Source organism: Canis lupus, chromosome 15 (assembly GCF_011100685.1).
Source record: "Canis lupus familiaris isolate Mischka breed German Shepherd chromosome 15, alternate assembly UU_Cfam_GSD_1.0, whole genome shotgun sequence".
NCBI classification, from domain to species: Eukaryota; Metazoa; Chordata; class Mammalia; order Carnivora; family Canidae; genus Canis; species Canis lupus.
In genome coordinates, this window is record NC_049236.1 from 27,441,762 (window position 1) to 27,452,918 (window position 11,157).

The window sequence follows — 11,157 nt, forward strand, 5'->3', positions numbered from 1 at the left end:
ACCTACTTTCAAATATACTCAAATATACTCAAATCACTCTCTATTTATATAAATTAGATGTGCTTTCATGTGCTGTTACTAGCAGTGGTATCAAAGGTGAATTAAAGATAGGTAAGAATGAAGACCAGGAGCCCAATTAAATGGTTACTTTCAATAGTCTTAACTAGGATATAATGGTCGTCTGGACCTAGTGCAGTTGCTATAGCAAAGAAGAGATAGATCAAAAGTGTATTTAGCAGGATTTGATGAATTAGGTGTGAGGGAGAATGCAGCATGGAAGATGACTCAGAGGTGTCAGCATCTCTGTACACAGATTCTCTGTAAACAGAGGTTTCATTAACTGAGGTTTTGTACGTGAATAGTAGATATGGAAAAGAGGAATGATGTGAAACTTCACATTATTATGTTGAGTTTGAGATGCTATTAACTATTCTGGAAGTTAAATTCAAGGTCTAACCTGGACATACATATTTGATGCTATTGGGCTTATGGGTTTTGGTTAAAACCATGAGTGATGATATTGCCAATGAGAGTGTGTACATGGAAGAAAAACACTGATTGTTCAGGGACAGAAACCTGATGACAGAGCCAAAAAGGAGACTAACAAGTATGAGTTGAGACTCCACTGAGGAACTGAAGATAGGTTGTTGTCAATTGAGTCATTGGAAAAAAATACTTAGAACTGAGAGCCTCGCCTTGCCTGAAGGCAAAGAATCAGCTGAAATTGGGAAAAGTTAATGTATAGAGAAGATAAATTTAAAGACAAAGATTAGAAAAGACAAAAGATGATGGGTAGAGTAAGTTGGTTGACTTTTACAAGATGAGAACAACTCACATTCTGATCCTGGAAGAAAGTAAAAACATGTGCATATATAAATCATTTTATACAAAGGGGGAAGGTAGATGAGTTAGTTCATGCCTGATGACTTCCATTTTATTTTAAAAATGCTGGTAAGGTTGTTGAATATATGAGGGTGGATTTTGTGTAAAAGTCAAAGAGGAAGATAAGTATATGAAAGGCACTGAACAGAAAGGATAAAGTAACCAAGAAAAATAGAATGGCTGGGTGCTTTTGTAGTCCAGCTGAAATGAGATTCCATTAACTTATAGTGGCCCAAATCTAGGCAATTCTATGATTTTCTTGAGTAGTAGCAGACAGTGTATCAAGAGGCTGAGAATACTTGTTAGAGTGAGGCCCAGTGATTAACTAAGCATCTTAGGTGGGTCAGAAATGAAAGGTCAAGATGAGACTAATAGAGTATGGGAAAAAGGCTCAGAGATCTCTATGAAGTCAAAAAGTAGATCATAGAAGTGACAGTATGAGAGAAGCATGATATTAAAAGATAGAAATTTTAAGGCTTATGATTTCTGTTGCACTTTTTTTTTTTTTGGTGATAAAAAGGTCCGGTGATAAAAACCTTTGATATGAAGGAAGTAGAATTGAAAGCCGCAAGTTCCTCAAAAACTTAAAAATAGATCTACCAATAGTTCATTGGTATTGGTTGTTGCAACAGCACAACCTTGCAATTGTACTACTAGTTATTTACCCAAAAGATATAAAAATACTGATTCAAAGGATCACATGCACTCGGATCTTTAGCAGCATTATCAACAATAGCTAAATTATGAAAAGAGCCCAAATATCCATCAGTTGGTGAGTAAATAAAGAAAATGTGATGCACACCATACACACACACACACACACACACACACACACACGCACAATGGACTATCACTCAGCTGTCAAAAAGAATAAAATCTTGCCATTTGCAACAACCTGGTTAGAACTAGAGTGTCTTATGCTAAGCAAAACAAGTCAGAGAAAGATAGAGGACAAATGATTTCACTCATATATGGAATTTAAGAAATAAAACAGATGAATGTAGGGGAAAGGGAAACAAGAAAGGAAAGCAAACCATAAGAGACTCTTTACTATAGAAAACAAACTGAGGAGGGAGGTGGGTGGGGGATGGGCTAAGTGGGTGATGGGTATTGAGGAGGGCACTTGTGTTGAGTGCTGGGTATTATATGTAAGTGATGAATCACTAAATTCTATTCCTTAAGCCAACATTACATTATTTGTTAACTAACTAGAATTTAAATAAAATATTTGAAAGAAAAAAATAAAATGAATTTAAAAGAGAAAAAATAAAAGCAGTAAGAATCTATGAAATTAGTCCTTCTAGACTCTGAAAATCACCATGATTAATTATAGAACATGGGATAGAGAAAAATATTGATTCAGATTCCAAAAACTTTCATCAATATGAAGGGGTAACTATAAGCTTTTTAAATTATTGTAAAGAGCAAAAATAGAGAATAATATATTCAGAGGTTGGGAAATCCAAATAGAGAACATTACAATATTACATGAGAGTAGAGAATAAGAGTTTAAGAATCAATAATGGTAATGACCCTTCCAGACCTTATAACATGTAGAAAAACAAATATTTTCTTTTGGGGAAAGATTTAAGAATTTTCTTCTAGTAAGAGAGGTAGAAAGACTTTGGCTTTTTATTTTGTTTTATAAATATTTTTAAATATTAGACTAGTAATTCATTAGGCATATTTGAAAGGTGTGAGAAGAGGGGTGAAGGAAAGAACAGCTTTGTGAGAGAGTGGGATTGGATAAATAGTATGTAGAAGAGAGGTTTCCATAATGAATTATGATCAGATGTAAAGATCAAGGTTGTAAAGAGTATTGTAATGATCTGACCTAAAGTTTGGAATTCTAATGTTGCCTTGGACACAGGCTCTCCTGGTGTCTCAGCAAGGGAAGCTTAGATAGGGGCTTGGTGACTTATAATTCTTTTGGGGTAAGAGTTGAAGGAGTTTCTTTCTTCTAGTGTAGAGCACAGTGTTTGCCTTTATGAACAGCTTTTAGATGTTCCCCTTTTCTCCACTAACTGTTCTCATATAGCTCCCTATCTTATTCAAACTTCTCTCATTTGAGCAAGCTTTGGCTTTTTCAATGTCCTTGGTGTGGTACTTAGAAATAGTATACACAGTGTATCCTAACCTAAATAGAGAGGAAGGCTAAGATACTCCCAATGGATAAATGAGTATAAGCTCAGCAGAGTGCTGTGGTTAGCTCATTTAACATGATACTATTGGCCTAAATTGAAATAACTTCCTATAAAGCCCTACTTTTCTTTCTCAATATGTATTATATGTATGTATGTATGAAATATAGTTAGGTTTGATCAGTCAATATTAAATGGCATAAATCTACTGTACTGATAGTCCTTTCCAGTGTTGTGTTTTCAAACATGTTGATAAGTTGGAATCATGAATGTTAATTACAAATGTAATTTGTAGTTTTTAATATAACACAAAGAGCCTGCAACATGTTAGAAACCTCTTTTCAAATTGACATCCATTATGTGTAGTGATTTATTCACTTACATTTAACTGCACTGTCATCTTTTTCACATATACATATTGTCTAAAAGTATCCCATAGAAAATGTTGCAGATTGCTCCATTAGAGCTATGTAGTCTTTTTACTTGGGTCCAAAAATCCCATAAACCTGCACTTTCTGGAATTTTTATGGTACGATGAAAATACTTTGCTAAATCCATCCTCCGAATGTTATTGTTTTCCTATTTCCCCCAGTCCTTTCAACACCTCTCATAACTCTAATCTGGTCAGTTAGTTTTGTTGAGAAGAGTATTTTGACTAACGGTTTTAACACAAGGTTTCTAGAGTATCTTCAACTGGAATCTGTTGATGGTTTGGGATAATAAAAGCTGGTGTTGAATTTTAAATAGGCTGACAATAAGTATCTTTCTGTCTCTCAAGAATCAATCAAGTCATTTATTTAGCAAACTAATGACTCATTATGTCTTACATATATTAATGTCATTTTTTTGTTAACTTCTGGATATACCAGGCATAAGGTAGATATTGGAGATCCAAAGACAAACTACATTTAGTTCTTATCCTAAAGAAGCTCAGCACCTAATAACAGAAATAGGTATTTAAATAATAGTACTGAATGATAAGAGATGTAAATAAAACATGAGAATATAGAAGACCTGAAACATGTGCCAGCTGGAATTTAAATCTAAAGAAATTTAAAGTGTTCTCAAGTTAATACTACTTATTTAGCTTTGTCTGAAACCTTTTTTTTATTCTCTAGAAAGGTCTGTTTTGAAGCAAACACTTCAATGAAGCATTGCATCAGACCAGTCTTGGCCCACCAACATGAAACTGCCACCCACACCCATATTCATCAACCAGTTCTTTTATATTTTTGTTGTGGTTGTGTACTTGGGCTTAGTATAATACAGTCAGAACATTCTTGGGTATAACTCAGAATGCTGATTAGCAATCAAGTTCAGTCTCAATTTCACATGAACCTGAGGTCTGTTTCCCCACATAAATTGTTTAGCACAAAAGAAAATAAATGCATTGCTTTGTGGATGAGAAATCAGGCCTAGGCTTGTTGACACCTATCTGTGGCTCCTTTCCAAGGGCTTATTTTCAAAAGCCAGATCTCCATCCTTTTGTTGAGTTGAAAAATCAAAAACAAATAAAAAGCTATAGGAAACTTCCTTTGTGGAAGAAGAAGCCATGTGTGAAGAATTTTCATCCACCGTGCACTGCCAGTGTTACTAAGTGTAAATAGCAGGAGCACTGCCTCATGATTGAATTTGCCTACAAGTGATTAAGGTTATAAATTACATAAAGAAAATGAGCATGTTGCTAAAATAATTGCTCCAACACTAATTCCACCCTGTTACATCTTGCTTAAGAATCTTTTGCTATCTATGCAGTCCCATCATGGTTATTGCAAGTTTCAAGCCTGGCCTATTACGATATCTTTTTCACTAAAACTTACTCCTTTATTACCTTTCAGAATCAGGAGGCTAGATAATGAAAACTTAAATTACTCCCATTGGTAATTCTGTTGTTTACAAGGTAGTCAAAAGCTACAGAATTTTATTGGTATGTTTAAAAAGCCATATGAAAGAATTAAATTTATATGTTTTTATGCTAGCGGCTCTATTACAATGTTCTTTTTCAGTTTCTGTGGAAAGGCCTTTCATCAACAGAACTACAAAATTAGGAGACATTCTGCAGGGAAATAAATTCCTTTCATGTTTTAAGTACTAGAGTGATTTACAGCTCTCCACTGAGATGAAGGTACTCAAATAATCCCTCCCACCCATCTTTCTTTTCAAGTTTAAAGTGAACTAAGTGAATTTGCCTTTGGTGTTTTATTATGTCAATGAACTTTAAGAGCTTTTGAACAGCCACCAGGGACTAGGTCATCATTTTTTTTTTTTTTTTTTTTTTTTTTTAATGTTCCAATCCAATTGAAACTGCCTTTCTGATTCAGGCCAGGGCTGCCTAGCCTGGATGCCTTGGTACTTTAGGGCACCATGGACACTGTTCCCAAGAAACTTGCCCAACTGGCCTTTCCTTGAAGGTGAATTCTCCTGTGAATTCTCTTGCTCTCTTGCACAGGATTGCTACCAGAAAATGGGATTTGGCCCCTCCTTTGAGAGAAGCCTCCACTCTTTCAAATAAAATCTCTAAAGCTCCTGTTGTAAACATGACATTTTCATAGTAGCTCCATCCTTTGACACTGACATCTGCCCACTGCTCACCATCCACGTCCCGTTCAAATTAGAAACTGTCTCATTCTTCTTTCCTCAGGTATCAACAGATTTCTGGACAACCACTGCTATTTTAGTTGTACTGCAGCTAAATTATGTTTGATGACGAGACATTGAGCTTGCTCATGAAGTAAGACTTTCAAAGCTTGAGACTTAATTCACCAAACAAGTACAGGGCATAACTAAAATAAAAATAATAGTTCTTTCAATTCTGAGATATTATTAGCTGTCACAAACCAAGCAGGCTTGGGCCTGTGTCTCTCAGGAATGACAGACCTTGAAAATAAACACATGCTGCTTCATGAATCTTGTTGAATCTTGAGAAACATTTTTTTTCAGGGTTAATATTATTTAGAAAAAACTAGATATGCTCTCTTGAAAGATTTAGCTATTTATAGATATATTTTAACATAATATGGTAAAAGTTTCTTTTCATAATAAAGACTGTAATAAGTACCTCTGAAAAGGTAAAAGCCTTTCTAAATAATTATACTAAAATAGTTTTTTAAAGTAAAGTTTATTTCTTTAACACACAACTCAAATATTACCATTCTGATTTTTTTCCTGACATAATTCAATACAATTTTCCTTGCTCATCTATGCTATTGTTTTACCATTGATTATACTCAATCTTTGATACCAAGTCATTTAGTCCAATTACAGTCTAACGCAAATTAGGTTTGTATCCTGGGTATTTAAATAAGTGACTGAATTATATTTTATTATAAATAACCATATTTCACAATTGGGTAAATTGTTTTATATGCCCTTAGATAGTTTTATAATAACTAAATTATGGAAGCTTTAGAATGGCCCAACAAGTTTTTGAAGGTAATGTAACTATAAGTAGAGATAGAATGGTTTGTTAATCTGTTTTCAACATATATCTGATTGGGCTTGTCATATTTTCATGGATAAATGTATTCTCCTAAATCCAAATATGCACTAAACACACAAGTAGCTGAATTCCTAAATTACAGTTTTTAAGAACTGAGCTTAAATAGAAAAGTATTTCAATTAAGAAAAGGTGATGACATCTCCCTAAATGCGTATGCAGGTATACACCTTAGATTTCAAAGTTGTTCCCTACTGCTAAGGCTAGCAGACATGATGAAAATGGCCCCGACAAATGAAATTTCAGTGTTCCCCACCTGGCACTGATCCTCATATTTATTTTTTCTTCTGGTTTCAAAACACTGAAACTGCCAATAACATTTTAGTTTAGGCTGATGGTATAATGTCTTCTGAGATTTTACAGGTGTTTTATGGGAATTTTTATTCCAGAGCAGCCTATTAGAAAGCTGAATTGGGTTATAAGTTATTACTAGTTGGAAAACAGAGAATGTTTTCTTCGTACTTGTTTTCTTCCCTAGAGAACATATATGTGCTTATCAAAATATTATTACTCCTTGAAAACATTTATTCAGCTGAACAATGGCTCTTCTCATGCTATAACAGGCAGGATATCAGAATAAATGCTAATAGAGGTACACCACATTTAAGGAATGAAAATAGCAAACCTTAAAAACCTACTCATTTGAATTAGATATTTCTAACCCAATCAAGAAATATATATTCATAGAATTAAGTTAGAATTCTGGATACAAATATGTTTTTTTAACATTGGTCTTCTTTCTATGGAGTGTGGCATTATGAATTCTGTCCAAATACTTCCATCTTTACATAACATACTGTTGAAAGCAGTAATTTATGTGACTTGTAGACCTTTCTACGCAGGATAAATGAATATATGACAATTATTTATTTAATCTGACCCCTGAAAAATTCAATATGGGAAAATTCAGGTGAAACTGTTGACTCTACATTTTTTTTTAATTTTGTATCTGAGTTGGCCAAAATAACAGAACTACTGCTAAGTCATCATTTTTTAAATATGGAAACAGTAAGTTATATCTATTTTATCATTTATTTACTTTTTTAGTGAGTTATTATATACTTTAGATCTTTAGTAAATCCTCCACTTGGTCATAAGTCAGGAGCACAAGTTTCTTATGTATTCTTCTAAAATAATTTAATTAACATTTTAAAAACTATACAAATATGCTTGCAATGATTCTGTTTTGATTTTTATATGAGATCTGTCTATCTCAATATAGCTATTTTTATGTCTGCATAAAAGGTTTATATTATGTCCTGATATTGACACATTATAACTCATTTCACCAGTTTTCTGTTTAATACTGGCTATTGACTTTATTTCTAGTTTAAATTATAATGTTGCAGTGAAGACCTCTGAACATATGTTTTGATAATTTTGGTGAGTCTGTCCAAGGTCACATTTATAGATAGGAAATGCTGGAAAAAAGAGCACCTGCATTATACATTTTGATAGATATGGCCAAATTTCCTTCAAAACATTTCCATTCTTTTACATCCCCACCAACAAGATGTGGCAGTAATTATTTACCTACCCTCTCACCAATACTGGGTACTATGCAACTTTTCATATGTGTCTATCTGATGGGAAAAACATAGAATCTCATGTTTTATTTTATTTTAATTATTTTAAGATTTTATTTATTCATTCATGAGAGACCAGAGAGAGAGAGAGAGGCAGAGACACAGGCAGAGGGTGAAACAGGCTCCATACAGGGAGCCCGATGCGGGACTCGATCCTGGGACGCCAGAATCAAGCCCTGAGCTGAAGATGGGTGCTAAACCGCTGAGCCACCCAGGGATCCCCAGAATCTTGTGTTTTATTTGTATATCTTTATGTATGAATGAGGTTGAAAATCTATTTGTACAGCTATAGTTTTTTGTTTTTTGGAAGCTACTCTTTCTTTTCTTATTGTAATTGATGTACATATCATTTTCGTGTGGCTTTGTGTATATATACTTATTTACCTTGAGAAAATGAGCTATGAGCTATTTTTGTTGCTCTATGATGTCAATACAAATTGACATTTTCTCCTTTTTTTAAACTCTCTGTATCTTTTCTATAGAGAAATTTTAAGTTTTTATGTACAAAAAATTTTAAAACTTATATCTGGTTTAGTTTGGTTGGAAAACCTATGACTTACTCTAAAGTTATATTAATTCAACAAAGTATTCTGTCATTTTAATTTATCATTGGTAACAATTATTAATATTGATAAGTATATTTAATATTTCAATATGAGTAGTGAGGTAAGGAACCACTTCAACCACATTTTAAATGCTGACCACATGTGGCCATTTCTCTTGTCTTCCTCTCTTTCCCACTTTCAAATGCTTCCCCTTTTTTTGCAGTATAATTAATTTTTCTTATTGCTGCATTCCACTTGCATCTACACCTTTCAAGGTGATCACCAACAGAGGCTCTATTACAAAGCAACCCAAGCCAAAAAGTCATCGCAGCTCATTTAGTAGTCGCTCTCTAAACAGTTTGTGGTAGTCAGAGTTTAGTTTGCCATGTAACATCATGACCAATTTATAATGAAAGTAAACAGATTCTCAGATCATATCGGCCACATTTAGCCATTTAGTAAACAATCATTCATTATTATGCAGGCATAAAACTCTTTCTTTCACACTGTTTGGCAAGATTCATGATATACTATTGTCTTTTCAGGGGCTGTTTCCATGACATGTTCACTTGACATCATTCCAAAAAACTCACTCGGAATTAAGCCAGAAGCAGAAATCTCTTAACCTAGTCGTCACCAGGCAACAAGGAGTCATTCTAATAATGGCAGGACATAAAACCATTTGGGAAATGAAATCTTGGGCTCCATTCCTAGACAAAGGCTACAGACCTGGCTGGAGTCTTAAACACTGTTCATGTGAAGGAAGTGTCTCTAAAGAAATTAGCAAATTTACAGATCTTGAATACCTTTTATTTCACTGGCAGAGACCCATTTCTAACATTCATTATACTAATTCAACAAACTATTAATATCACTTATTATGCTAACTATCAAAGCATCTGGTTTCCATTAGGGTAATAATTTAATATGGATTAAGACCTTTCTAGTAAAATGCTAACTCATCACCCCTGGGTACAGGTTCTTGATTAGAATACTACCTCAAGTTGTAATTTTAACCAACTAACTCACATATGGCCACTTTTTAATGCTGAAGTACTTAAATGCCAATGTTTGTCACACTTATCCAATTAATATAATCTATTTAGAAGGCAATTGGGAATAAGTACTAAGTTTTTTCTTTTACATATTTTATATATGAAATTAGCTTGGGTCTTTATGTTGAAATTGAGAAATGCATAAATAAGTCTAAGTTCAGTGAGGAGTGAATGTTACCTATATTGTGTCGTATGAAATGTGGCATTGTGTGAAAAAAAAAATTCTAGGAAATTATTGAAGCCAGGAAAGCAGATTCTTCACAATTCAGGGCAGAAGAATTTTTATGTTATTTGTTAGGCTGTGAAAGAAGTAGTAGTTCATGAAATAATTAGTTGAAGTGGTGATATATTCAGTGTGATTAGGAGAGTTTTATTTTATTTAACAGTTCCCAGGACTGCCTAATAGAAGAAAAATATAATTACAGAGTAGGGGCTAGGGAGCAGTTCTCAAGCCCTATTTGGAGAATTTTCTTAAAAGACTCATTTATCATAGAATAGAGGTGATCCAAGGAATAAATTAGTTTTGTTCCATTACATTCACTTTGAGGAAATGGGAATATATTGAGGCCTATTGATATCAGTAGACTGAGCATAAGGTTGCAAAAATTTTAAAGATGACCTATGTCAGATCCTCCATATAACAGGAAAATTATAAGTCCCCGAACAAGAATATGATCATCCAACCAGAGTTTAATAGAAGCGGTGGGTGGAAATCAAATCTACCTACTTTTTGTCTAGTGAAAATTCTATAGTAAAAAAAACTAATTATTGGCATTTTTCTGGCACCAATGATGAAGGTGTCTAACCAGGCTAAGATAAAAAAGTCAAGTCTTACTGAAGGAAGGACTATGAGGAGAAAAATAATGAAATCCCAGCTCAGAGAATAAAGAGATGGAAGAATTAAGCAGCCAGTGGAATGTTAAGTCTAAGAATCAGAGAGAAGTCAGACACCTGAGTCCAGCTGCTCTAAGCAGAATGAGATATAGAAATGATCTATAAATGATCTTTCTACAGAATAAAGGGAAAAGTCCAACAGGGAAATGGTGATCAGATTTTTAGGTGTTAAAACCACATTAAGGGCGGCCCGGGTGGCTCAGCAGTTTAGCGCCGCCTTCCGCCCAGGGTGTGATCCTGGAGATCTGGGATCGAGCCCCATGTTGGGCTCCCGGCATGAAGCCTGCTTCTCCCTCTGCCTATGTTGTCTCTGCCTCTCTCTCTGTGTCTCTCCTGAATAAATAAATAAAATATTAAAAAGAAAGAAAAAAAAGAAAAGAAAAGAAAAGAAAAGAAAACCACATTAAGCAGAAGGGCCACAGAAATACTAATTGTATGTTAGAAAATAAATAAGGATCATAATTATTATGATGTAACCATGTTCAGATTAACAAGATGGTTCCTTATAAATAGAAACCAATCAATTTATAAGAAACCGTATGTTTAATATCTAACAAC

At 33.9% G+C, this 11,157-nt stretch overlaps 1 long non-coding RNA gene across 1 annotated transcript; it reads left to right on the top strand.

Annotated features, from left to right (window-relative positions):
• Positions 1 to 5,022: 5,022 nt before the first annotated feature.
• On the top strand, positions 5,023 to 10,891 carry LOC111090019. Its single transcript, XR_005370436.1, has 3 exons — positions 5,023 to 5,148; positions 5,665 to 5,754; positions 9,196 to 10,891. It is a non-coding gene; the product is annotated as an uncharacterized LOC111090019 (long non-coding RNA).
• Positions 10,892 to 11,157: the final 266 nt, after the last annotated feature.